Source organism: Stylophora pistillata, chromosome 1, assembly GCF_964205215.1.
Source record: "Stylophora pistillata chromosome 1, jaStyPist1.2, whole genome shotgun sequence".
NCBI classification, from domain to species: Eukaryota; Metazoa; Cnidaria; class Anthozoa; order Scleractinia; family Pocilloporidae; genus Stylophora; species Stylophora pistillata.
Window position 1 is genome coordinate 40686260 of NC_142519.1, and position 27853 is coordinate 40714112.

Sequence of the window (27853 nt, forward strand, 5' to 3'; positions counted from 1 at the left end):
CAGAGTAGCAGCTGTTTGTGAACTACTCGATGTGGTTTTCGCGAATTAATGGTTTGCAGCCAGATTACTGATTTGATTTTGAAAAAAGGCCGTTTCTTACCTCTTGATTGTGTTTTTTGTTCTTTGAGATCTGAAGACACGATAATAGCGTTGTTAATTATTCGACGTATTTTTAAAAGTGAAGACAGAAATGTCTCGGATTTTTTTTTCTTTAAGGAGAGCAGACAGCATTCTCGTCTTTTGACAGTTGTCATCAAACCGCCTCCCGGTTAGCTCAATTGATTAGAGCGCTGGACGAATAAACCGTAGGTCCCGTCTCCTGCATCTATTAATTAGATAATTTGATTAGGTAGGGGACGTTAAAGAACCCACATCACGAGTTCACTGTGATGTAGTCTGGCCTGTTTACTGGGAATTGGGAGGAGGGGCAACTGTAAACAAAAAAAATATTCGCCTTTGTTGATTATAAACTGCCACCGGCAGTCTGACAAAGTACCCCGCACAGTGTTATAAAGCGCCTTGAACATAGGATAAGAGCGCTATAGAAATAAAAGTTATTATTATTATTATTATAAACAATTTGTGAATATTGAGGCAAGTCTGTAGTAACTGGATCGGTTCTTTTTAATATAACTAGCCCATCTTATTTGCTCACATCACTTTGAGGTGTTGATTAAATTGAATCATGGGCATGATTAAAATATTTCGAAAGGAAATAATCACAATTATTTTCTCTTGATTATTTCAAGTGTTATTGTCAGTGAGAAAGTGTCCCAGAGGGTGGAGACATAATTGAACGGATTTTACAGAAACTCGCAGCCGTAGGTAACCTTGATAAAATATTCGAAAAGCCAAAGGCGTTTTGTTTTCTGCCTTCAGTTAATGACTTTATTAAAATAATCCTAGTTCTATTCAAGAGTTAAATAACTGCGAATACTTGTGGAATATCGAGAAAACGGCTCTGAAGGGGGAGTCGGCGTGGTGCTTTCGATCAGGAAATCCGGATTTTTAGATTTGAAATTCCAGATTTGGGATTTTTTAGTAAAACATGCAAAGCACCAACGGATTTCGACGTTGAAAATCCTTCCTTAAGGTAGATTTCAATTTTAAAAGATTCCAGAGCCAATACATGAAAGCTGATATCTTTGCCGTTCTACAGCTATCGGTGAACCCATAGAGACCCCACCTAGAACAGCCGTAGTAAGTTGCAAATCCCTCTTTAGATTTCCCAAAAGTTGTGAGACATAGAAATCCATGTTTTCTCAGCGTCGTATCTCGTTTTTGGATTTCTTGTTTTACCGCAAAATCCAAATTCCAAATTACAAAATCAAAATCCAGATTTTGCAATCAAGAGCAGAGATCTCTTTGAACGCGGTTTCTTAGTTTTGATTGGCCGTGACTACCTCTCGACCCAGTTTCCTAGGAACCGCACTCGAAATGGTGGACAGCCGTGAATTTAGTGCTGAAAAAATTGATGTCGCACTGTAAAGTCAGGACGGTTCGTTCGACAGCCGTGCTACATTTGAAAACCTGTTCTAAAAAAGGGGATTCTCCTCTTCACTTTGTACATCGGATGTGTGCAGTAACTTCCACCCTCCGGGATGAAAATTCTCGTTTGTACTTCGACAGGTGAGAGGTTTTAACGAGACTTTCAACCGAGTCAATGTCTATGAAATGTATCTTATTGGAACCATTACGTACTCATCCTCTAACAAATGTGGAAAAAACTGATCACCAAGCAATAGGTTGGTGGACAAAGCCATGACCTCAAGTCCAGGGACTGAACCTCAAACATGGACCAACCCTTTGATGTTTTGGTTTTGTTCTTCGTTAGTCACGACATGCACCACGAAACTTAGGCGATTATTTTAAACAATCAAAATCCTTCCTTCGAAAAGTAGCAGCCATTTTTCCTTCCCTTGATATCGGCCACGAAGTGAGGCGAGAAATCGACAAAATGAATTTATTCCTCCTTCAGTATAATACATTGACGTACTAGAAACAAAATGTGTCAAGAAACTCATGAATTGATAATGTTTAGATCAAAGAGCATTTTCCTTAAATTTGTTGTTCTCTTCTTGTTGTTGTTGGGAAAATGCATTTACATCTTCGTTACTCACCACACCACAACAAATCTTGCGGCCATTATTCTAAATAAGAAACAAAGCAAGTTCATTCAGCAAAGTTTAAGTAAGCAGGAATTGTGACATGGTTGCTCAATATCACCAGTCATGTTACAGTTATGTAGGGAAGTCATATTGATTCTAATGAATTCAATGTTTAAGTTGCTAGTACAGCACTCCCCTCCATGATTATAATAAACAACAGGGTACATGCATGTAGTGGCCTATTCCAGTCATCGGAATGACTTTTTTTTTATAGAGCATGAGATAATGAAATGCTGATATTTTTAATGGCAGATTGAAGTGATAATGAATACTGCTGACAGAAATGACCTCCAGAGAAAGTTTGGATGCAAAGGACAACATATTGGATTTGTTTCGTATGTAAAGAACTGCTTCTAGCAGGTAAAAATAAAAATTCTATAGTGGAAGGAGGAGGGGATAATATGAACTGCCACTTGCAACTGTTTAACCCTGGCCCCTAGTTATAGGCCTATCTACCTGTGAACAAGAAAATACATGCATAGATCTGGTTATTTAAGCCCCATGACCCCCTGGATATTAAAGCCCTCCTCAAGCCTTTGTTGTTTAAATAATAACAAAGCTGGAAACAGTACTGCTGTGAATTAGACCTTAAAATTTGTAATAATTAAGAGAAAGGATGGGCTTCAAGGAGAAAGTCTGAACTTCTTTTAAGTTAATATGTTCCAATTTTATTCAGGTTGTTAGTTTTTAATTTAATTCTGTTCCAATGTATTGGAATGAATTCAATTTATCAATGCAAAACAATTTTTTTTCATATTTTCTCATTATTTATTTTCCTTCTCTTCTTCCTCATTTAAGTATATCAGTGGAAATTATACAATTTATTCATTATAATTCATAAAGTAGCTTCACTCAAATGCTGTTGGTCTAAATGCATCGTATGACTGAGTGTGCCCCAACTAAAACTGGGGAGCACTGGTGATTTTTCTCAGTTTATGTTCATAAATTTTCAAACCTAACATTTGATTTGAGAAAAGCCTATGTTTGAAATGTAATTGAAGATAATAGGGCATACTGACATTATTACAAGCTCACACTTTTTTCTTGAGCTTCACTCTTGGAAAACATTTTGTTCCTCACTAATCAGATGAATTCTACAGACAAACACCTGCACACATTTTTGCACCAAATGGAGGTTATTGATCATAAATGAAATGTCTGGAAAAACTAGTAAACATTGGCCAATGCCTATACCCTACAACATATCAAGTTCCCACCATAAGCAAAACACCAGAATTGTTTATCAGTATGTCCAATCCCCCAAATGTCTTCTGGACATAAGTACAGAGTTTGTTGATACTGTCCTGGGATGTGATATTGAGGTGATGGTGCTGAATACTTGTTACATTTAATTCCTTACTAAGTTGGCCACATAATTATTTGTAGCTGCTGTAATTAAAGTTTATTTTTTCATTATGATTATTATTTACGTTACTCACAATGCTATCCCTATTACAGTTAATACTGTAACTTATAATATAATTATATACTAGAGAGGTAGACAGCACAACATATCACAGACACAGTGCAAATACTTCAATTAGATTTTGAAGCATGAGTTAGTTGATAATAAAAATAGACAATGCAGATTTTCAAGGAACCATCCACATGCATATTTCCTCCACACAGTATCACAACAAGAATTCTCATAATAATGGTTTCTATCATTTTCTAAAATCTTGAAGCTTCTCATATCTTAAGGTAATACATCTTTCACTCTCCTTCTTGGCTTCTACTGTGCATAGAAACAAATTAAACTTTGGAAGTGACTTATTTCTTCTACACTCCCATATACACAGTTTACCAGGCAAGCATTATCAGATAATTTAGTAGGTAATTTCTATTTAAAATGCCAATTATAATTTCTGTTAGAGATAAGTTCAGATTTTGACTCGGAGAATTGGAGCACCAATTGTAAACCTGTTCTAAAAGGCTTATGCATACTGAGCAGTAATAAACAGACCATCTGATAGGGTACAGAAAAAAATAGAAAATCATGTGGAAATTTTTGGCAATATTATGCGGAAGAAAGTGATGATTATGCAGAAAAGATGCCAGAGAAGACTTATACCACATACTTAGAAGACTTATACCATCTCTTTTATGATAAAAGAGATGGTATAAATCTTCTTTGAAAATTGCGCAGAACGAACACACCTTTGACTCAATTAACCCAATTTTAAATAATTTGGTATTTGTAAATAAAATGTTATTATAATTATTTATACTGAAAAGACCAGACATAAGTTTCACCTGCCACATAGGAGATCAAGAATACCTCATGCAATGGGTCTGAAAGTTCCAAATCGGCGGACAGGGTTTTTAATCTATTCCCTGGATATTTAGCTTTATCAATAATCATCAGTGAATAGAGCTGTTTTGACTCAGCTGAGTACATGTAGAATTCGACATTATTGTATGTGAATGTCATAGGATCAAATTCCACCAGTGGAAAAGAGGATAACTTGTCCTTAGCCACAGACAATTGTAAGGCAGACCATGTCGAAAAATTGGAATCAAGCCCTGTATTCTTTATGTTTTCAAGGGCATAATTATATCATCCAAACTAAACAATAGATCATTTAAATAAATAATTACACAGTCTGCACATTTTTATAGAAGATAGATTTGTTATCAATTCTTATCTCTTTATTAATCCAAATTACATAATGGGCATAATTAATTTCAAAGAAACCCCTGAGGGGGACTGGGTTCTAATTTCTCCTTACAGTATCACCCTGAAATCAAAAGTAAAGGTCCAATGAGAATCAAGGAAATTCTAATCACCAATCCAACAAATTCTTGATTGACAAACAAATTCTCCTTGACAGTTTCATAGGAAATGTAGAGAGAACAGTGTGGAGAATATCATAAATATTAACGCTGGATTGTAAAGGTTTCATTGACAGTCAGGCTTCTTAAATAATCACTTCAGATTCACCCACAGCCCTGGGGACTCTTGAAAAGTTTACAGTTTTGTGAGTGACATGTAGTTTGTGTGGTTTCTCTTAATTTTACACCAAGGCCATGTTATTTTTACTTATCTGATTTTTAATTTTAATTTTAATTTCATTTATTCACCACGGGAATGGAAAGAGAAAGGAACAGAGCTTTCGTCCCATTTGACACCTAACCCCAAATTCTCAGTAAACAGGCGGGACCACATCACAGTAATCTCGTGAGTGGTTTCTTTAACGTCCCCTGCCTAACCAAACTAACTAATTAATAAATGCAGGAGACAGGACCTACGGTTTATTCGTCCTTATCCGAGAAGACTAGAATGTCTATCCATTTCCTGATATTATAGAAAGGTAGCTAGCACATTCTCCTCAGTTATTTTAAGACCTTGAGTGTTGGTCCGGCTGGGGCGTTTGTGTAAAATGGATTTCATCACATCGTTTCTATTCGTTTTCATGCTGGGAAGGTTACTTTATATATTTAACTTTTTGTTGTTGTTGTTGTTGTTGTTTTGTTCTATCTTATAATGTATTTACGTCTTTCTTTTCCCCTACAGCCGGACGCAATGCTCGTAAAATGGATGCAAGCTGTTTTGAAAACCTTAAGAGCAGCTGAGGCGGCCCGTGAAAGGATAACATGCCATATTTCCCCATATGTCAATTGAAGGGGGAATCTTCTGAAAAAATTATTTAAAGTAGCTATTAAGACGTTCCAGCTTTTTACTTTCTGTGGAAGACGCCTCGTTCTATCACACGGAGGCTGATGACGTCGCCTTTCAGTAAATGAAGATGCTAAAGGTGGAGCGTACCACGTGATCAGCTAGGTCGTCATGGACGGAAGAAAAACAATTTAATGCCCTCTCTGGCAGACATTTTTCCTGCGCAGCTAAAAATACAATTTGAATTGTAAATTGGCGAGTTGTGGTGGTTTTTGTTATAGAGGAGACACGTATAAATATATCGAGTGAGTCTGCCGTTTAGTCTGTGTTTTTGACGTTCTAAATCTCTGTCTTTCTGAATCAGTCAAACTACAACAACAACAACAACAAATTTTATTTAAGCTTAATAAGGAAAATTACAATGCTTGGGCCCGCAAGTAGCTAGGGCTATTCGAGGCGGGCACAAGAGAGGAAAATAAAAAAACTGCAATCGTTAACATTATCACTTAACTGATTTTAAAACAACATATGGTCTATTAATATCTGCAGAATCATTTCGGCTTCAACGGCTCTGATTACGGTACATCAGTAATAATATCAGCACAGTAATAGTAATAGTGATCAAAGTTTAATGTCTTAACGTGGGGCATGGTTACCCATATTGCCCGAGCCAGAGGCTCATGTATGAAAGGCAAGACAACAACCCACCCATCCCACCCCAGGGGAGGACATCCATCACACAGTAATCTCGTGCGTGGGAAATTAACATCTCCTACCCCTAACCCTGCAGGAGACGGGACCTCCATTTATTCGTCCCTATCCGAGAAGACTAGAATATCTAAACCATTTCTTGATATAGAAAGGCAGCATATTCTTCTCAATTATTTTAAGACCTTGTGTGTTGGTCCGGCCGGGGCTCGAACCCTCGACCTCCCGCACATCAGTCCAGCGCTCTATCCATTGAGCTAACCGGGGGCTGTGATGCTACATCATACATTAAGATATAACTGTGAAGAAGTCATTTCATCCCAGTGAAAGTTTAATAAGCTTTGAAATCAAATGAACAACCGAAACCAAGCAATCCTTTTCGCGAAATAAGGAAGAGAAAAACATCTGAATATGAAAAACCAGGATGAGAATGGGTCAGAGGAAGGTAGATGGGATAGTGTTACAGGTGCGCAGTGCGTGCTAAGTTTCAACCCTTATCCAGTTTCTCAGCCTTTTTAACGGAATTTCAGCTAAGAAATCTGCCTCAGCCGTTTTAAGCTTGGTTATTGTAAAGAGATTTTTTCTATTGAAAATATCATTACTCTAAAAGATAAGAAGATGTGGGCCAAGATCACCGACAGCGATTTACAACAGCTTTAGATGACCTTTTGCCACCAGGGCGACCAATAGTTACGCTACGTAAGAGGCGCCATAATTATATTCTCCCGCTTGTACTGAGAACTGAACGTTTCAAGAGGACTTTTGTTAATAGATGTTTGTTCTCTTGTTAGTTAGTTATCTAGTTAGTTGATTAGTTTTATATTTGCTTAAGGGCATTGTAACTAAACACGTTTTGTTGGTTAGAGTGCTTAATAAAGGCCTTTGTTATTATTATTATTATTGGATTCAAATCACATCCTTAAATCATCACTTGTATGTAATATTTGGTCCTGCAATAGCAATGCAGCCAATCAAGAACATCTATTCTTGGGAAGAAGACCTTGCATATTCCGCGGTTAGTTGGGCAGCAGTAGTTCATAGAAATGTTTACTCGGCAGTCCCTGCCGTCTCTAATTTTCCGGCCGAAAAAAGTCAAGGGTGATCATTGCATCGCTCGGAATATATTTTCCTCGGAATTTATTTTCCTCGAGCAAACACATTCAGTATCTGAAAACAATACAACAAGATGCATTTCTATCAGCTTATTATGTCGAGTGCGTTTCTCTTCAGAGCAGGTCACCAGACATGGAAAATAGTTCCAAAGTTGCCTAATTCACGACGCAAAAACTCGGTTCCTGTAAGGAAAAACTGGCGTTGAGTTGCAGGAGCTTACATTGTGAAGTTCCACCTCAGCCAACCACTTTTCGGAGATTATTTACCTTAAACGCTAGACAACCATCTGGTAAATCTTACCACACGCAGACTAGCGACATATAGCCTACGTCAAAAGTATAGAAGATCGTACAAGTTCTCTGACTGATATTGATAGCAATACTTGAGCTTAAAATCAAATTAGGGGATTACAACTGTCTCATGGTAAGGATATTATTTGTTACTTAATAAATGCCTACGTGATTAGTAGGGCTGCCTTGATAGACCTTAGTTATGTGATACCACATTTTTCCTTAACATGCCAAACATTTGATATGCAAGAGTTTTCCACGGTACACCGCGACCACACTCGTACCAATCTTTTTCGAGCGAATTCAGAGTAGAATCTACAAGTATTTTCCTTATGCTGAGTGGGTGGCATATGTCTTCGTGGCAGTTTTACTATGATTTGTCATCCATATCCTACACCTCAGTCATTGTTGAACCGTGGGACGATCTCACCGGTGGTCGTTCTCATATTGGCCCCAGGTGCGGCCTGCAGGAAAGGCCATCCCCCATTTTTTTGAGCACTGGTATTGGTTGATGATCGGAGGTGTGTCTGGGGGCGTAAGAGCTTGAATAATAGCGTGAGTACAGGCAAGAATTTTTTCGCGCTCCTCCCCTCACGCGTGACGACTCGCACTTCGTGCCCGCCTCGCGATTGTCTCTTTTCGCCTGAAAACGTAAAACAAAACGCCGGTTTTGCTGACTACGTATTATCTACTGTATGAGAATTAATTGCTTATTGTACAGGAAAAACGTCTTAAGCTGTTTTTTTTTTAGTCTGACAAATTGAAAAGAATAAACCATTGAGCTGTGCATACAAAGATTTTGTAAATGAATACTGAGAAAAATGAAATGTTCCATTGACATCTTTGACAAGTTCTTCCCAAATATTTAATTATGATCGCAAAATCCTTTGTTATTCAAATACTCACAAAACATGTGGAAGTAAAAGTATGATTGACTATTCAGTTTACTACAGTTTTGAATATTAATTCCAGAGATAACGGCCTCTTGATAGCACTTATAAATTAGGAGTATTTGCATTGGTAGCAAACTGAACTGCGAAATGTCTTACCGTGAAAAATGTTAAAACTTTCAAGAACCAAAACTAATATATTTGAGAGCTAGATTAATTTTTAGGATTATGCTGGGTGGAAATAAGCATTCTTGTGGCTAGCAACTAAAACGGGTTGACCTTTAACTTAGTTTATCTTCTTGGAAACAGTTACATATTCAGCTTACCGGTTAAATTTTTTAAGGCTACTTGTGTCTGTCGATAAAAGAAAAAGACGCTTTGGATGTAAAAGCTCCCTCAAATGAATTAAAAATAAAACAGACTTTATGTTTATCAGTTGTTTGCGCACAAATCAAATACCAGCTTTAAACATCTGTGTGGGCCTTTTAAATATATTGATGTCTGTTAAACAATTTGGTTCTGCTCCAAGAGTTCTGATTATAATTTACAATTCTAGGTTACTTATGCTTATGACAGAGCTTCTCTGGCTTTCTTCAGTTGTGACTTTGTAGTATATCTGTTCTTTCATGACTGAGATGGTCTCCCATTTAGCGGCGGATCCAGGATTAAGTCAAGGGGGGTTCGGAGAATTGTCCGAAGGCATGCTCTCCCGGGAGATTTTGAAAATTAGGTCTTCGGAAACATGATTTCCAGCATTTTGAGGGAAAATTGAGGGGGTTGGACTGAACCACCCGAGCCACCCGTGTAACCGCCCCAGCCATTGAAGATGGCACTGTACAATTCTGGGAAAGATTCACAGTTTACCAATATTTCTACTCTATAAGAGGTACAGAACTACACTGAAAGCCTTGATGCCACTTAAACCAGGACAACCCCAGCTGAGACAACCATTTCCTCCTAAAATTCCTCATTCAGTTCCCTTGCGTTCACTTGATTAAACACACACGTGTGTGCATACGTAAGCTATGGGTCCATGTTGAATTACTTAAACTCCTCAACAAGCCTGATTTCCATATGAAACGTCCCGTAAGCTGATCAATCATGAAAACGTTAGGCGAACGATAATATGTTTTGCGTTAGGTTCTTCGGTTGGAGAGAAAGTAAAATAAAACATTTCAGTGATATCTTCAGTTTATGGTCTATCAAAAATCTTCGGGTAAAAAGAAACATTTTGAATATCCCCAATGATCTTCATCTTACTTGATTTCACGAGTACTCTTCTTTACAATTTCTCGGGTGCTTAATTTCGCGATTTTGGCAAAAGAACACTTCGCGGGGTTTTATAAACGCTTTTTCAATAGGAAAATATAAAAAAGGTATTAAATTTCGCAACTAAAGTAGTCCCAAATCATTTCATTTTGCAAAATGTCCTAACATTTAACTTAGATGATTACTGGATTCTCTGTTCCATAAGCCAAATCTTTACAAATTAACCTCACTTGACAACAGAAGAAAGAAAATGGAAGTTACCAGCTAAGAACAGGCAATAATTTGTGTATTTGTTGACACATATCCTGTACATGCTGTTTATTTGAAATTTTGATAATTTTTTTTGTCTGCGATTTCAATTCTCCACAGAGGATTAAATTTCGCTTGTTTATATTCTGCGACGGTTTTTTCATGCCCGGTCTTTACTTGAGTGATTTATTTACAGTCGCGAAAAAACGCAAAATTAAAGATCCCCAATCTCGTCCTGCCCCACCCCCAACAAAGGAATAAGGCCCTGGGAACGAGGTTGAAGATCCCCGAAAATAAGTACCAACAAGGTAATCCAGCTAATCAAAAACAAATGGTGCTTAGGTGCTTCTTTTCTTTAATACAGATTAAGATATGTTACCCTTATAACAATTTTCAGCAAATGCACTTAACTTTAGACATTAAATCTTACAATCGATTTTCTGTTTATGAAGTCGAAGGTATGTCATTTTCCATGTACAGAGGAGGATGAAGTATCGGCGTGTGTTAAAACTTCCTTTCCAAAGTAAAAGTAAGGCATTTAGAATCCTAATTATAAAAGCTGAAGACACTTCTGAAAACTCGTACAAGAAAGGTAATATAACTAGAGAGGCTAGAGGCTGACTTCATTTTATGGTAGATATTCCCCTCGGAAAATTACTCACGCAATTATTTTGCCGCAACTAGCGCGAGCTCTGTTTTTCTCTTCTTTTTTCACTTCATCTTGATTGAACGCGCTGAAAAACTCCTCTTCAGGAGCTATGTAAGATAGATATGTGTCGAGCCCCTCCGCTAGTAGCTTACGTATAACCCTACCAGCTTCAAACATCTGTTAAGGTTTTATTGATGTATACGTACGCGGATAAAATATTTGTTGTGTTAGTAAAAGCGACTGTGGCATAAAAACACTTCAGCGGAGAAAGGAACAATCCCCGTTCAGGTAATCTTGCAGTTTTTTGTGTTATAACTCTGTTACTGAAAACGATTCAAGTAGAGATTATGCTGCACTGCCGAAGAAAAATAAGAGGGAAAAAAAAACTATGATAGAAGAGCGAAACGTTATGCGTCGTCGTCTGAGCAACTGACCTCTATGTCAAATTGTGACGACGACGAGTTTGCAATTTTCGTGTTTAAATTATTACTCAGCATTCAACGCAACTTAATTACAAAGAAAGCTACCTAGACTTCTAGAATTGAGATAGATGTGACTGAACGTTTTCTTCTATCACCGAGAGTATCAAAACGATAGTAAAATAGAAGTCCACGAAAATGTGCCGGATGTTGCTAGAAGCCTTTAATTACAAGAAATGTTTAGAAACAGAAGTAAAAATTTTAAGCGAACAATTTTTATTGCAGGAGTATCAACTAACCTACACAGTGTCATTTTGAACATGTGATGTAAGCGGCTGAAATAGTGTAAGTTAGAAATTAGTTCGCTGATTCATTCAAAAGTTTTGCGAAGGGTGTTTGGGTGCTCCGATGGGTAGAATAGCGCGAACATTCTCAGCATATTTATAGCCATAGTGACTGAAGGAACGCTTTGTCGTTAAGGCATAAATGTCCTGCTTCAATTACGAGACGAAGAAAGTAAGATTGAAGCGAAGGTGACACTGAACCGCGACATATACAACGTATAGATGTGTTAAGGTTTCGAGGAGAGTCCTACAGTTAAGGTAGCTTTGAATTTTAATACTCATTTGTATTCTTTTTCCAGGAAAGATGTCTATCAACACCATGTGGACTTTCACTTTTGTTTTGGGTAAGTCGGTTGCGCTTGTTTGTAAAAGACACATGTAGCTTTCACGAACGAGCATGAGACGCATAACTGTAGTTTGGGTTTTAGAAAATTTCAAGGCAAACACAAACGTGATTTGCCGGGGGTAGGCTGGGATCAATTGTATCGGCAGAATATCAACGAATAAGCGATGTTTGAGGCGAGTATTCTGTCTGTATGTTCACGTAAACTTATGGGTAGAACCAAGGAAAATCATTAACATTATCTAAAAGCAGAATACTTAAGGGAAAAATCTGTGAAATTCATTAGCTCTAATTGTATACGTTGATAATTTCTGTTTTTTTCTTTGTTTGTTTAATTTTGTTTCGTTTTGTTTTGTTTTGTTTTTATATTCTTGATGCCTTTTTAGCGGTTCCTCCTTTTTAATTAACACCGGTAAAGTAATAATACTGTAATATATAGTTTTGAGGAATTCATATTCTTCATAAATCAGTTATAATTTGTGGAAAATACACATGACCAAATGGCCGAAGATGTTACGGCCACTAAGGGTAATCTCGAGCGAAATTTTAAAGTCTTGGTAAAATTTCAAGCAAATCACGTGATTTTACTGATGAGCATTGGAGGCTCGGCAGTATAAACTTTTTTGAGGGCGGAAGTCATCAAAGCCTTACCACGGCATATAAGACAGTTCTTAACAAGAACATTGCATTTGTGTCAAGATCATGTGCGAAATCCATGCTTACCACATAGATAATCAGAATGGCCCATAATGAATCGGTTGTTAACTACTGATGTAGGAGTTTGACTTGGTCACTGATTTATGAAAAGTAGATTCCTCTCATATTACAGGTGCACTAGAAAAATACGGGAAAAGTCTATGAAGCTAATCTCAAAGTTTATGAAGATTTTACATTGTCGTTTACGTACACGATAAGAGAGGCTTCAAAAGGAGATAGACAGTCATCAGTTAACTCATTGTACAAAGTGTGTTCACTTATTATTCTATGAAATTATGTTCTTTATAATAGTTGGAATAATCACAGAAGTTTACCCCAGGATAAACATCAAAAACTTTGTTACAACTAAGCTCCTTCAAGTGGAGAAAGGGCAATATGTGGAAATAAGATTTCGCATCTACAAGCACTCTTCGTTCCCTGGAGCACCTTGTGCAGATGAGGAGTATCTTGAGATCCGTGATGGTTATAATCAGTCTGCCAATCTACTGGGTGTATTTTGTGGAAGGCGTACTCCTTATTTTACACTGCGATCCAGTGGACATAACATGTGGTTAAGATTTTCACCTCAGCATAAATACCGGTTTTGGTGGGATTCAAGATATGAGGGAAAATCAATGCATCAAACAGGTGGGAATGTTCAATGTTTAATTTCAAGAAATTTCTGCTGGCATCTTGATTAAAAATATTAAGTAATGGCATCGTCGTTGTGCAGATCCGACCTTCGGAGGTTCGATTCCCCTTGGAACTCAGATATTTTTCCTTGGTCCCACGCTCGTGAAAAGACAAAAAGAATATTACTTCAATATTTTCAATTTTTCTTTAGCTCCTGCAAACCTGAATACTGTAGCAAAGATCCAGTTCGTCCTGCTCAACCATTTTTCATCTTTGTGGTGCCCGGCGGGAGGGGGACCGGCTCCTCGTATTGTCTGGAGAAGGAATGATGATGTTGTGCAAAACAGCACTAGTGTGCGACTCCGAGTTAACGTGACTGAACAAGAAAGAAATACAAAATACAGCTGCGAGGTGGACGACCATGGTCAATTGAAGAGGATTAACATCAGTCTTGTTGTCGAGAGTAAGTTTCAAGTTACATATTTACTTTAAGAGGAGCTCAGCTGTTGTTTGTGCTTATGGTAACCTAACGATTTGTCTTCCGAATTTTTGGGGTCTTTAATTATATTTTGTTTTAGAGTGAAATTTTCCACAATTTTTTGTACGGGTAATCGCACAAATAATATTCATGAAGTAAATCAAGTTTAATTGCAGCGTAGTTTCATATCTCGAAAAAAAAAATGACTTGCTACAATATTTTAAATGATTAATTTTGCGTTTAATTACTGCGCAGGTTACAGGTTGCTTAGAGCGGCGTTTATTCACGTTATTAACGAAAAGAGAACAACACGTGAAATAAAAATTTGTTCAAATTGGGCTCGTAAACTTATTTCAGTGTAAAACATTTCTTTTCTGTTCAATATGGTAATTAGCTTTTTTCATTTCTATTCCACTCTTGTTTTTGATTAACGAGTTCGGAAGTGAAAGTGAATTTATTGCAAACATGTTGCATGGGATTTTCTCAACAAAACGAGAAAGTGAATGAAATTTTAAATAAACTTCTGTTTTGTCGTTTGTTTTTTCGTGTGTTCGAATGAGCGCTACTCCTGAGAAAGAAAAAATTAGAAATAAAGATATTTAAATCTGCGCTTAACTTTGTAAATTTGTCACAAGCCACGTCAACTAAACGAGACTCCTTTTTAAGTAAATCTTTTCTTAATCAAACTTAATTAGGTATAATTAGGGTTTTTTCGACAATGAAACTGACAGGCAAATGAGAAACAGCTGTATGAATCCAGTTTTTAAATTTTCAAGGCTCCTAAATCTACGATCGCGAATTGTTCATGCTCTATGGTAAGCGATATCAGCCATAAAATTCTGTGCACTTAGAGCGAGCCTCTCGAAAGTAATCTCCGCTTATCGAGAAAATCCGTCCGTTGGAAAGAAATGGAGATAGAAATTGTCAAAGTATTCATTTTTGACACTTGATTTCTTTTCCGATTAAAAAAAGTTTTCTCTCCCAGCCTTCACATCAGCGTCCTTGTGCGGTTGTCTCTTTATTTAATGGCATTTTATCTGTTACGCGCAGTGGTTTAATTGGTTCTTATTTCTAAGCTCATGACAATTTCAGCCTCCTGTCTGTTTTTCTGTGGTGTTGTGTGGGTGACATCATTTGTTAAATATCGCGTTGATGGAATCGGCTTTGATTGACTTTTACTTAATGTCTTTGATTTGAATGAATGAGCAATACATGAACTTGCATAGTTCTTCATCGGTTCGCCTTCTTCAAGGTCTCAAACTTCCTCACGGGTGAAAGAACGCTCTTGCCACAACGCTATTAACATGGGCCTGCTTGAAGGCCACGATACTCTCTGAGAGCAAGGCCTGAACGATTAGCAACCGTCTAGTATCTACTGCCGGTTCTCCTTTTTTATAAACGAACTGAGATTTGCTCGTCGAAGTTGCTAACTTTCTGGAAATTCATTCTTCTCCCCTGATTCTAAACGAATTATTTAACGAGTGCATTCTGGTGCAGCGTTGTTCAAATTCATGTAAACATTTGTGAAAGAAGTCTTAAGAAGACGAAGTTGTAGCAGCCGCTTGCATCGATCACAGAAGCAGTTGGAGTGGCCTAGACTTTGAAATTGTACTGGAAGCCAGATATGCTGTCTTGTTACCAGTTTCAAGGGGAATGATTGGAATTAATCACGCTTTGACCTTTCTCCTCATTGGAAAGAATTCGACCAGGTCTGAAATAATGTGATTACTCACAACTTTCTTATTCTTGGCTTTTCTCTGGTTTGTTTCCATAATCAATTGATTTAAATGAATTATTGAAAACGAATTTAATAATAAATTAAAGTACATTAATTATCGATATATAGCGATTGACTGCACTGAGAAACTTATCCAACTATAATTGGTAATGCATATGCATATGGTTATCTCACGTGAAGGAGTGTGTTGAAAATAACAGTGCCTGCAATTAATGATTTTCTCTGTACTCCCATCGAGAACTGTGCTGATCAAACTATTGAATATCTGAAGCCAGGTATTCGCAAAATTGTTCAGAATTGATAGATAAAAAAACTTTCCAAAGTCTCAAGGCAACGTGAATGCAGCTTTCTTTTGAGCTCAAATACAGTAGAACCCTGTTAATACTCGTAAGTCACTCGTAATACGCGCGTGGTGTTTAAGTCAGATCAAATAACGGCATAAGAAATTTATTGCCTGTTTCTTGCAAACAGTCTTACTCCCTCAGACGAAACAGGCGGTTTGAAATCCCAGTGTGGAAGACCGAGCGTTTTAAGAACACGTCTTAAATGAAATTGTGTATGGATACATTTTTCCAACAGAATTTGGATCTTAGAATGCATTTTCATATTACATTATTAGGTTATAAAAGTTTTTAATTATATCATCATGTGATCATATTATTATCCTTAGGTTATAACTTTATAATACGTAGTTCAGCCCTTGGGCTGCCATGTGTTTCATTAACTAACTATCTAGCTGTCTATCTAAAAGAGGAGAGTTGCTTACTTTGTCATGTAAATCAGCAGCTTGATCAGCAAACGACAGAGATTAATAAAATTGACTTGACCAAGCGTTTTGCTTTTCTAAATTTAGCACGAGGCCGTATTAACTGAGTGAAGTTATAAACTGGATTTTACCGTTTGGGATTTTAAAATGTAGGCAGTGGCCGTTGGCCGTATTAACGGGTGACCACCGTTTACGAGGGTTTTAAATTCGAAAATGCATGGCTGTTTTTCCGAAACTTCCCGTAAAAATCTAATAACGAGGTGATCATATCACTGAGGTAGCAGTAAGGCGAGTTTACACTGAATAGTGGTCAAAAAGTGATGCAACATTTGGCGTCAATTTTCACTGAGAAAGTGATTAGTAAACGGTACCCACTAATCACCCAAACGCATGTCCATTACTTCAACTACGTTCGAGAAAAAATGCACCTAACAAAACCAATGTCCATAGAGGCTGCGAAGCTAAGGGCCGTTTTTCGGTCAGGGTGGCCATTTTAGTTGCGCGACGTACATGTTACATGAGGAAATTGAGAATGGTTATATTCGGTCTATTAAACATTAAAAACAGAAAAATTTACTTCGTATTTCCCTTACTTTTCGTCTTATATTTGGACAAATCAAACGAAAAACAATAAAGAATACCTTCAATTCCCAACAAATGCCAATATTTAATTATTTTAGATAATTTTTATTCATGGCGAATGATGACCATGCCAGTGATTAAAAAGGAACTTTTTGTTACAAAGAGTAGAACAAAATTTTAGAAATCTGATTGGAAATTTGCCTTTCATTTCAATGGGTGACGTTTTAGTTTCTGATGATGCGAAGGAATGCCGCTAAACGGATGGTTTACTTTGTAACGTACCATCATCGATTTCATTTAACAGCTTTCGGTTAATAAAACCTTAAAATAAAAGTGAACGATTAAAATAAATATGATTCAAATAACAAGTTTAATTGAAGTCTGTTTTTATTTGTCAGTGTGCCCTCAACCGTGCCAATGCAAAGTCCTTAAAGGTAACATGAAGGGTTTAGTATCAGCCAATTGTGAAGGAAAACAGCTGAAGTCACTTCCAAAGAAAATTCCGCGAGCCTTAGCAAAGCTGTAAGTACTTTGTATGCATCATATAAAGCCTTAAATTTGGTTCCTGTTTGAATTAAGAGGTGGCACAATGACAGCCGAAAGTATGAGGAGATTATAACTAATAAAGTAGGTGAGAACAACAGCAAACATCAACAACTACAACCCAGGAAAAATGTCTTGAATGTGGTAACAATAGCTAAGACCGGAAACGTAATTTTGGTGTTTCGGCATTGACTGTAGCGGTCCAAAACTAATCAGCCAAAGGTGAACCGGTCTCTTTGATATAAACGAGCTACAGGCAAAGATAGTCGTAAAGCGATATGAAATTTTTGAGTTTACTAAATAAACTTTCCTAAGATATCTATTTCGGACTATCAGTATCAGAGCACTTAATTCTCCGGTTAAAATAGATTCCACGTATTATATAAACACTGGTTGGCGAAATGACCTTCGACATAGAGAAATATCATCAACCAAAAACACGGAAAATTTTCTTTCATCAGGGCTATGTTGAACTGGCCCGGCCTCTTGAGACGTTTTCAGACTTTAATTAAGGTAGAAGAAACTAAATTTTTCAAATAAAGCAAATTGGAAGGTTACACGCCTAGATAAGTAAAAGAAAACAATCTTAGGGTTAGCTGGAAATCTCGACTTCAGTAAAATTCTCAAACTCATCATTTCATATCGTAGTAAAGGAGCGTTAATCCGCGTCAGATCACTGCAGTGTAAAAATACCCAAGCTAAAAGGAAAATAGTCGATGTTAGATATCAGCGTAATACAAAGTTATTTGCATGAGGCGCTCATTAGTATATTGGTAAGAGCCGGCTGGTAAATCTCAAAATGAAGGCCACTACTGTGCCTGTGATAGAAAAAAATGGACTGGAGAATTATCAAGGTTTTGACAGCTGCCTCATTTGAATGCAAGTTAAGAGCCTGGACTGTTCCAGGGCTGCCGCTGTGGTCAAACGTAACAGCCCTTCTTTACATGTTACCACCAATGTTCATCAAATCTGTACAACCTACATGTAGCCCTGAGACGCGATTCTACCGCTACCTCACTGCTGATGGACGATTAGATAAAACCGTCAAAGTATCACTGATGAAGGATTGAAGGCATTGATTTCACTGCAAGACCGCGGTTAAACGCTTCAACACAACCGCCACAGCAACGCTGCTAATGCTTGAGGGCATTCGTCAGAACACCGGTGATGATAGCTTAACCCGGGTTATCAAGAAATGGATATGGCACAGTCCACTACAGACGAACTATTAAAGACAACTGCCACAACAGCAATACCACTGATCACCACTTGAAGATATCTGCTACTAACCTGTTGATGACTGGTTGAATACAACTCTTAAAAAACCACCAAGAATGCTTGGATATAACCGGTACAGCGTCTCTGATACCTTCTTGGAGACAACGGCTAATAAATCTCTTATAAATGTTCTTAAAAAACTGCTGAGAAGCGTTGGATGGTTAGCCAACAGCGCCAAGGAATGCGTGAAAAGAACTGCTGGAAAACCACACTTGAAGATAACCGCTAAAACACCGCTGACGAAAATCCTCTAAAAAACTGCGTACGCTGGAAGATTGTCGAATGAGGAACACTAGAGGGCAACGGTGAAAAAGCCGCTCAGGAACGGTCGAATACAAGTGCATTAACACAGAAGGTTTGAGGACAACCGCCACAAAAGCGCTGGTGAACGCTCATGAGGGTAACCGTTCAAAAACACGCTGGTTAACAGTTCACAGCTTTTACGATCACAATCAAGACAACCGCCACAAAAAACGCCCAAGAAATCCCGAAAACAACCGCAGAAATGTCCCTCAGTAACTGCTGCATCACCGCTGAAGAATGACAACCATTGCAAACCTTCTCAGGAATACATGAAGACAACAAAATCGAAATTAAACCACTAAAAAGGGGTTGAATCCGGCGACAAGACAGGTAGGAACAAATAGCGTTACTCGCTAGTAAAACATTAGGGAACGCCTGAAATCGACCGCTACAGAAGCGCTAAGGACTGCAGAGAATGACTGCTGTCAAACTGAAAGAGAATCCTAACGTGTCACCTGTTAGTAGGCTGCAACACTTCCCGTGAACCTGCATTTGCGAGAATGACCGTTGCAAGAATCTTCTGAGCCCCTTGTGGTTATATTAATTTACACTGACTAGAGCTTTTAGAAGAAATAGAGTATTCAAGGCCGTAATCTTGTCAAAGTTTTCAGATGCTATTTATGATTAAATTATGTGTAAATGCTAAAGAGATAGACCAATTGAATAAATTTAAATCAGAATTAGAAATGTAATTGTCGCTCAATTATTTGCTTTGGTTCGATTCTGTTTGTTTTGTTTTATTTTTAACTCTCTTTGCAACCGTCACTCATTATTAAGCGAATTGGTGGGTGTGGATGCCCCCACTGCATCCTCCGCAGGTCCTGTCTCTACATGTCAGTACATTGACCCTGAAGATCAAGTGAAACGCTCCTTTCCTCAAGCCAATGAGCTTTGGAGCTGATCTCTATATTCGCGGGAAAGAATTCACTTAAAGCTGATGCACAAAGTGAGACAGAATTACCTCTGAGGGCTGCATTGAAATCAGTCCATAAGAAGATAAACACTTGCCTCTGATCATAATTGTGTAGAGAAAATCAAATGCGTTTACAAATTTTCTAAGAGGCTCAGAGAGTATTTCGGGTGTTTCCCTTTGCATCACAGTCATTACAGATTTAATGGTTTTTTTTTTTTGCTGGTTCTAATAAACAGACAAAGCATTGGTCAAAGCCCATAGCAAGTTCATTTGTACATCAAGCTCCGAGTCAAGTAAACATGCACCACTCCAGACAAGTCATAAATTTTTTTTTAAGGTGTGCAATTCAGGTTCACATTCAAGTAAATTAGGTAATTGATTTGTTAATATTTTTCAAGGGACCTGTCCAATAACAAGTTGCAGAACTTGCCAACAGGAGCCTTTAGTAACAACACAAAGCTGGAACATCTGTAAGGAGGACGTTTCTTTAGCATATTTATAAGTAGATAAACACTTGCTTCTGATCCTGATTGTGTAGGGAAACGTAATATTGCGTGTGTTTAAAATTTTCTAAGAGAGCCAAAAAATATTTCGGGTGTTTCCCTTTGCCTCATGACCATTTCAGATTTCATTTTCTTTCTGCTGGTTGTAGCAAACAGAAAAAGCATTGGTCAAAGCCCTCGTATTTTCGAAGAATAATCTCTACTTAGAAAGTTAATCATTTCAAGTGCACACGTTACCTTAGGGAGAAACTCACAGTAAGGTCAATTTTGCGTGAAACTTCGAGTCAAATCAACAAGCACCACACGGATAACTCCTTAATTTTTTGTAAGCTGTGCAATTTAGGTCCACAGTTGAGTAACTGATTTAGGTGATTGTTTGTTAATTTGTTTCACGGGTCCTGTCCAAAAACAAGTTGCAGAACTTGTCAGCAGGAACCTTTAATTACAACAAACAGCTGGAAGATCTATAAGGACGACGTTTCTTTAGCATACGAACGTTTAGTGTTGATTTTTTGACCACATGCCGATGTATAGAGGCCTGATTTGAACTTTCACATCAGACTGAGTTTCTGGCCTCAGGATCATTGAATACTACTAAACAAAGTTAGATTTTAGAGCGTCAAGTTTCGAAAGTGTTATGAAACTAACGGTACATAACTTAAATCGTATCAAGATGTTGTGAGCTATATACTTTGTCATGCATTATGCTGACGTCATACCCGTGATTCCTTTCATCTGAATCGTATAAATGATATCAGTTACTACAGAAGGACTCAACATTCTCCTTTAACAAGAAGTTGTTTTAATGAGGAGAAAAAGCCGATGTAATTTTCAAGCGATCGTTTCAAATACTTAAATAATTTACACAAAAATATGAAACGATCAGAGCGCTGCAGGCTAAGCCTTTTTGAAGCCGTTCATGAAAGATCGTGTGACAAACGATTACAAGTTTCATTTATCTACAAAACCTCGGTGAACAACATTTTGTGCAAAGTTGTCATCAGTGAGCATCTAGGCGTCAAAAGAAAACATTTCAGAATCTGGAACGGATCATGGGAAGTAGGGGATCTTGGTACTTTGGAACACAGTGCAGTACTTGTATTAAACCCTCGTAACTTGGGAAAAAATTGGTTTTTAATCGGATTACCATGGCAACGTAAAAACTCAAGCTAACAAACAAGTGCGTTTTAGACTCCTTAAGGGATTAAATGTAAAAGAGTATGCCATATTGCAAAGTTAGAACGATTCTGGAATGTTTCTCTTTTATTCTTATTACATATCTGAATAACGAAAATGAACAGATAATTGGCTCAACCGCTGGAAATTTGGAGAGGTACAAATTTCCAAGACCTCAGTGTTTCATATCGTGATCAAGGAACACTATTCTGTGCCGGCTTACTGCAGGTTTAAAAAGACACAGCTAAACGGAAAACCGTCGATCATAGATCAGAATAATACATAACGCTCCACATGAGGAGCTTAGCATCCCATTTAGTGTCAGAAAATTCTCACAGTGCAATTGATACCAGAACCCCCTGCCCACCATATTTAAGAGCCACTGACCATAGATATCGAGAAACCGCCGACAGTCGCAAAATTTCCTAGTTCATTTTATTTTTCCCAAAGAACGTTTTTGAGGAAGCTTTTTATAGAATAGTTGCGTTAGTCCAAGTTGATGTTTACTGCTCTAAATTAGTAGAAATAGTTATTCAAATTATTCCAACTTTAAGAGATCGTTCTCTAAAGTTTCAAAAAAATATCAGACAAGACACGATTAAAATCCATCGCATTCTGTCAGTGTGAGTGAGAGAGATTTGTTGGAAGTGCATTTTTCGAGCTAAACATAAGTTTTTACCCCAGGAATTTGATGTGTGTACTTGTTGTTTTGGTGTTTTTGTTTTAAACACCCTTAAGCTTTTTGCGCCTATTTAATACCCATTTCTTACAATTTAACTTTATTTTTCTCTAAACTCGGCAAAATTTACCAGGCTTTAAGCGCAATATAAGAACTGTTACGAGACATGTATGGAGAAAAAATGATGACCTTACGGAGAGTTGTCATCGCTGAGCATCCAGGCCTCAAATGACAACATTTTAGACTTTGAAGGAACCATGGGAAGAAGAGGATCTCGGTACCTAAGAATACATCGCTGCATTTTTGTTAAGGCCTTGTAAATCAGTTGTATAACGATGGGAGTTTTAATTATTTATGTTTTACTGTTACATGAGAAATTTCCACTATTTCTCCCGCAATGAATATTTGGTGAGGTCTTCTTTTATCCTTTATCTCTTATATGTTTTATCTCTGAGTTGTCTATCACCCTTGCAATCTGGAGTGGATGAGACAAATTTTAGCTCCTGAATACTATGAAAGTTTGCTCATGTACGATAAAAGGATTCAGAAGAACATACGGTATTTTCAAAGGAGAGTCTTTTCTCTTGTTTTATGCCGTTATTAATTCAAGAATCATTATGTTAGTCACAAGTATTTTCTAAGCCGCCTCCTGTGGCTTCTTTGAGGTCTGGTTTATTCACGGGAGGATCAGTGAACAAAATAAAGCTGAATGAAAACCGTAGACTGGCTAGAAAATGCACGGAGAGAACACAGCGATTTCGTCAAAATCGTTCTCAATTGATGTAACTTACGTGTTGTTACTTTCCGATGTCGTCTTCCGAGTGCATCCACGTGCTTTTCGGAAAATTAGCGGCTTTCTTTACGAAGTGCTATGGATGAGCACTCTTTCAAATATTTTCTAAAACCTCACCTCGGCAGGAGCTTGAAACACTCACTGCAATGTAACATAAAAAAACTGAAGTGCTGAGCGTGTGCTTCAGGTTTAGAATGACTGTCATTTACCCACCATTCTCATAAAAGTCCATCTTAGGACTCCACAGTGTTTGCCCTTTCAGCTGATGGAATCGTTAGTTTAATAAAAGTACACTCAGCTACCGATAATCAGTTACTCAATGATTTGAATTTTAGGGACATGGAAAGGGTAGGCTGAGTTTAAGGCGGTTACAGGCATTTTCAAGATATAGGAATATATACTCTTCTAAGAAAGTCTCAGTTTCCTCAACATCTCTAAGAATACGCTTTGTTCTGTTGACTTGTTGAGCCTCAACAAGTCAACAGAACAAAGCGTATTCTTAGAATAGAGACCTTGGAATAGAGACCTGTCCAACAACAATTTACAGAATCTACCAAGAAATGCGTTTGCTGGCATCAATGCTTCCGAAGATGCAAGGATAACGCTGTGTTCTTTATTTCTTGTCTGAAAAAAGTTATTTACCACATTAAAGCCACCAATTGTAAATCAGCAGTGTGTTGCTTACGGTTTTCAATGTGACCTGTGTGATGCGGGTTATGTAGGTTACACACGTGGTCATTTACATAATCGTGTGAAAGGACATAAACAACAATCCTCCGCCATTGCCAAACACTGTAAGAACATGAACGGGACAATGCCCCAGGACCAGCAAAAGCGTTTCGAAGTGCTTAAGAAATGCAGAAACAAATTTGACTGCTTAGTGTACGAAATGATTCTTATAAGAGGGATAAAGCCAAATCTTAGCGTGCAATCAGACTCCATTCGTGCCAAAGTATTTTTATAATATTTTCATAGTCTTCGCACCCTCTTATGTTAATTCTTCGCGCCAAAAATGCTTGATAAGTTGCAATTTGTATGATCTTTCATATTTTCCTTGATAATGGAGTCGTGGCTACTCCGAAACGTCGGATTTTATCGTTCGCTTTTACAGTCTTATGTCTTAAAAATTTTTTTGATACGTATTTTAAAACGCGATAATCAACTACACGTTTAGCAGACTTGAACAGTGTAGTAAGAAACAGATCAACTGCGATGGTTCGATTGAATTTCTTCGACTCTGTCAGAGCTTTGATCTCACTCCATCATTCGTCAAGATTGACAAAGAAAGGAGCTCTAAATGGAAGCAGTCATCAGAAGCCTTCGGAAGGAATGTTATCTCAGAAGAGCTTAAAGAAAAGATCAAACAAAGTGCATCTCTCCAGCACGAGATCAACTCCATCTACGACGAGATTCGCCGAAGCGGCAGTTTGTTCCGTTATGCCTCCATTTTAAGCATAATGGTCAACCTTAGAAACAACCACTATCAGGTGGTCATGAGCACGCACACAAAGGAGATCGCAAGGCTACTCTACAAAGAAACGGATGTTGATGAGCATATACAGAACATATCGTCCTACGATTTCCCTTTCTTCAAGAAACTGGTCTTGTGTCGGGGCTGGAAATTTGCCTTTCCCCAACGGGTGTCATCGACTGAAGTGAAAGCGAGCTTTGAGAAAGCTTACTGGAGCCTTGAACCTCTTCTCGGAAAAGATGATTTGGAAGAGTTGGCGGCTGCAACCCTACGATCCGTAGCACTGAACTACATCCAGCGCAATGTACAGAAACCTTGCAAGACACTTCTGCTTGCCATCGATCAATTAAAACAACGCGACGACATCGTCATCACGAAACCAGATAAAGGTTCAGGAGTGGTCGTAATGGATAAGTCCGAATATCTACGAGTGTTATCTCAAACGTCCATCAATGATTCAAGCAAATTTCGGGCGGTTCCTCTCGAAAGGCCCTCGGGTAGAGGCAGACCACCAACATATTATAACCCTCTTCTACAGAAAGAGAAAGAATTAGAGTCTATCGTTCGTAAAACTCTACCCAAGCCTATTGCAGATACGGTCCGCTCTACAGGCTCCAGACTAGCGCATTTGTATGGTTTTCCAAAGACACACAAGGATCGGTTGGCAATGCGCCCCATATTATCAGCAACGCAAACATACAATGACGCTTTGGCAAAATGGCTCGACACTAAACTCAGTATTTCATATCGTAATTCAGGAATAATCTTCCCCGTCGGTTCACTGTCCTGATCAGAATTAATACAAAAGCTCTACACGAGGAGCTCGGCCGTTAGTGTCAGACACATGCCATCTCACCGATTTCTCTCAAACTTTCACAGTTTAGGAGGGTCACTAAGTTATTCAAAAATCTTGAGTAGTTGAGGCTCAGGGCTTATCCCTGGCGTATCAGAGTTCCCCCCCCCCCCCCATCAAATCCCTGTGGTAAAATGCTAAATTTAGCTTTTGTAGTCGTCCTGAGTGCACCCGTCGATCGCGTCCAATTCCGGTGGAAACAAAATAAAATTCTTTTTGACTGAGTTTGGGCGGGACAGACGGGTAATCTTTGGCATTCGGTCATGCAACAAGGATGTCGCGCATGACCTTGAAGCCAAAATTTTCGCGTGCGGCCTTACAACTCGGTTAATAAGTACAAATTGTTACTTGTTGGAACTAATTGAGAACCGTATTTTGGAACTCCCAGTTAAAAGAAACCCTTTCTCTTGCCCGGTAAGCGTACACTGTGAGCTAATGTGCGCCACATTGTACGCTTTCCAAGCCCTCAGCCGACCAGACTTAAAAGCCAGTGACCGTAAATATCGAGAAACCGCCGACAGTTTCAAAATTTCGTAAAACCTTTTGAAAAAATTATCAAAAGATGCTATCGCGCTTTGCTTTCTTCGATAAATGGACAAGTTTAAAGTACGCCTACATGGCTGTTGCCCCCCCACCCGTTAAATAATGAAAAATTATGCAACTTCAGCAACTTCGTACGCCCCCAACGCGATGAAATACCGCTTTTAATTTTTGTGTGATAGCAGCTGCTCCTTTGTTTCGCGGAGGTAATTTAAAGATCAAGTTCAATGGCCTATAAAGGGGTCTGTCATATTTATTTTACAGATCAAATTCTAGATCACCTTAAAGCTTTATCCTTGTAGTCAAATTCCTCTGATTCTCTCTCTTGGCCCCAAAGCGTCCAAGTTGAAAAGAGTTCGGGCTATCTTGAGAAAAAATCAGATCTTAAGAAACCTTCGGCAAGTTTAGGATAACTGGATTTTAAAGTAACAAGCGTACAGGATGGATGACACGGCAAACCAAGTTTTCGTACATTTATCAAAGAGGTGAACGTAGCTTCTCGTCTCGGAAAAGATAGACATGTGCGACTTCAGCAATCTCCAAGCCAGCAAAGATTTTTGCCACACTTATAAGTCAAATGAAGCCATTCAAAAAAAGGGGGAAACGAATAAAACAATGCCACAAAGACTTCAACTGAAAAGTACGGAAGGAAGGGGTGGGAGGGGCGAAAGAGCGCTAGAAACTCAAGACTCTTTCTAAAATATAAAGAGACACTGTATAGCTGGCATCCAAGCCTTGAACAACGTTTCCTTAGCTTTGAGCCTGAGAGCTTAACAAAAGCGTACAATGTCGGCAAGGGCAATTTTTTTTTACTGGGACAACTTCAGAAATATGGTTCTGCACAACATACAATGTTGCCCATTGGAGATATTTACGATTGCAAAGACCCTATTTTTTATTTCTTTTTTCGGATAGTTGGTTAACCAGTATATTTAACTGCTCCAAACTGGCAGAAATGATATCCTGATATATCAAACTATTACAACTTTAAGGGATCATTTTCTAAAGGTTCAAAAACCATTAGACAAAATGCAATTAAAATCCACCGCATTTTGTCAGTGTGAGAGGGATTCGTTGAAATTGCATTTTTCGAGCTAAATTTAGGGATTTGATGTGGGAACTCTTATAACTCAGGATAAGCCGAGAGTTCGAACTAAATCTGTAAAAATTTGAATCAAATCTGTGAGATGGCATGTGTCACGCCCGCCCGGCACTCTCTTGGACACTCTTAAACCGTTCATCAGCGGTATCGTAGCAATTGCAATACAACCATCCAAAACTACCCTAATAATGAATAAAAATAACTTTCAGGGATTAGCATTTAAAGACATCCTCTACAAAACAGCTCACAGGTGCACTCCTATAACACCCTTAGAAGGCGACAGCTAAAACGCGCCACATGATCGCTAGTGAACACTTGAAGACCTGCATTACAACACCCCTGGTGAATCCTGTATGAAAACCACAGCGCTAATGAACGCTTGAATTACAACCATAAAAACGATACAGAAGAACGATTGGGTATCTCCTCTTCAACACCGTCCGCAGATTTATGCTTCAATACAATTTTACAACACTGCTGATTAACGTTTTGAAAAATCCTCTAAAAAAATTAAAACCCTCAGAAGTGCCCGCTGTAAGACCGCTCGAAAGCAACAGCTAATAAACTGCTCAGGTACGGTTGAATGTAAACGCTTCAACAGCGATGATGAAGGCCTGGAGACAAAAGCTATAGAAGCTCTGATGAACGCTTGAAGACAACCAGTGGAAACCGTTGATAAAAAGTTAAGGAGGAGGACAACTGCTATAACGCCGCTGATGAAAGCTCAAAGTCAGTTGCCACGAAAACG

General features: G+C 38.2%; 2 long non-coding RNA genes across 2 annotated transcripts; both read left to right on the top strand.

Moving 5' to 3' along the window:
* Positions 1–1373: 1373 nt before the first annotated feature.
* On the top strand, positions 1374–6100 carry LOC148742525 (uncharacterized). The gene is made up of 3 exons (XR_016000114.1): positions 1374–1629; positions 2421–2528; positions 5683–6100. It is a non-coding gene; the product is annotated as an uncharacterized LOC148742525 (long non-coding RNA).
* A 4515-nt stretch (positions 6101–10615) lies between these two features.
* Positions 10616–12059, top strand: LOC148742526 (uncharacterized). The gene is made up of 3 exons (XR_016000141.1): positions 10616–11240; positions 11657–11716; positions 12015–12059. It is a non-coding gene; the product is annotated as an uncharacterized LOC148742526 (long non-coding RNA).
* Positions 12060–27853: the final 15794 nt, after the last annotated feature.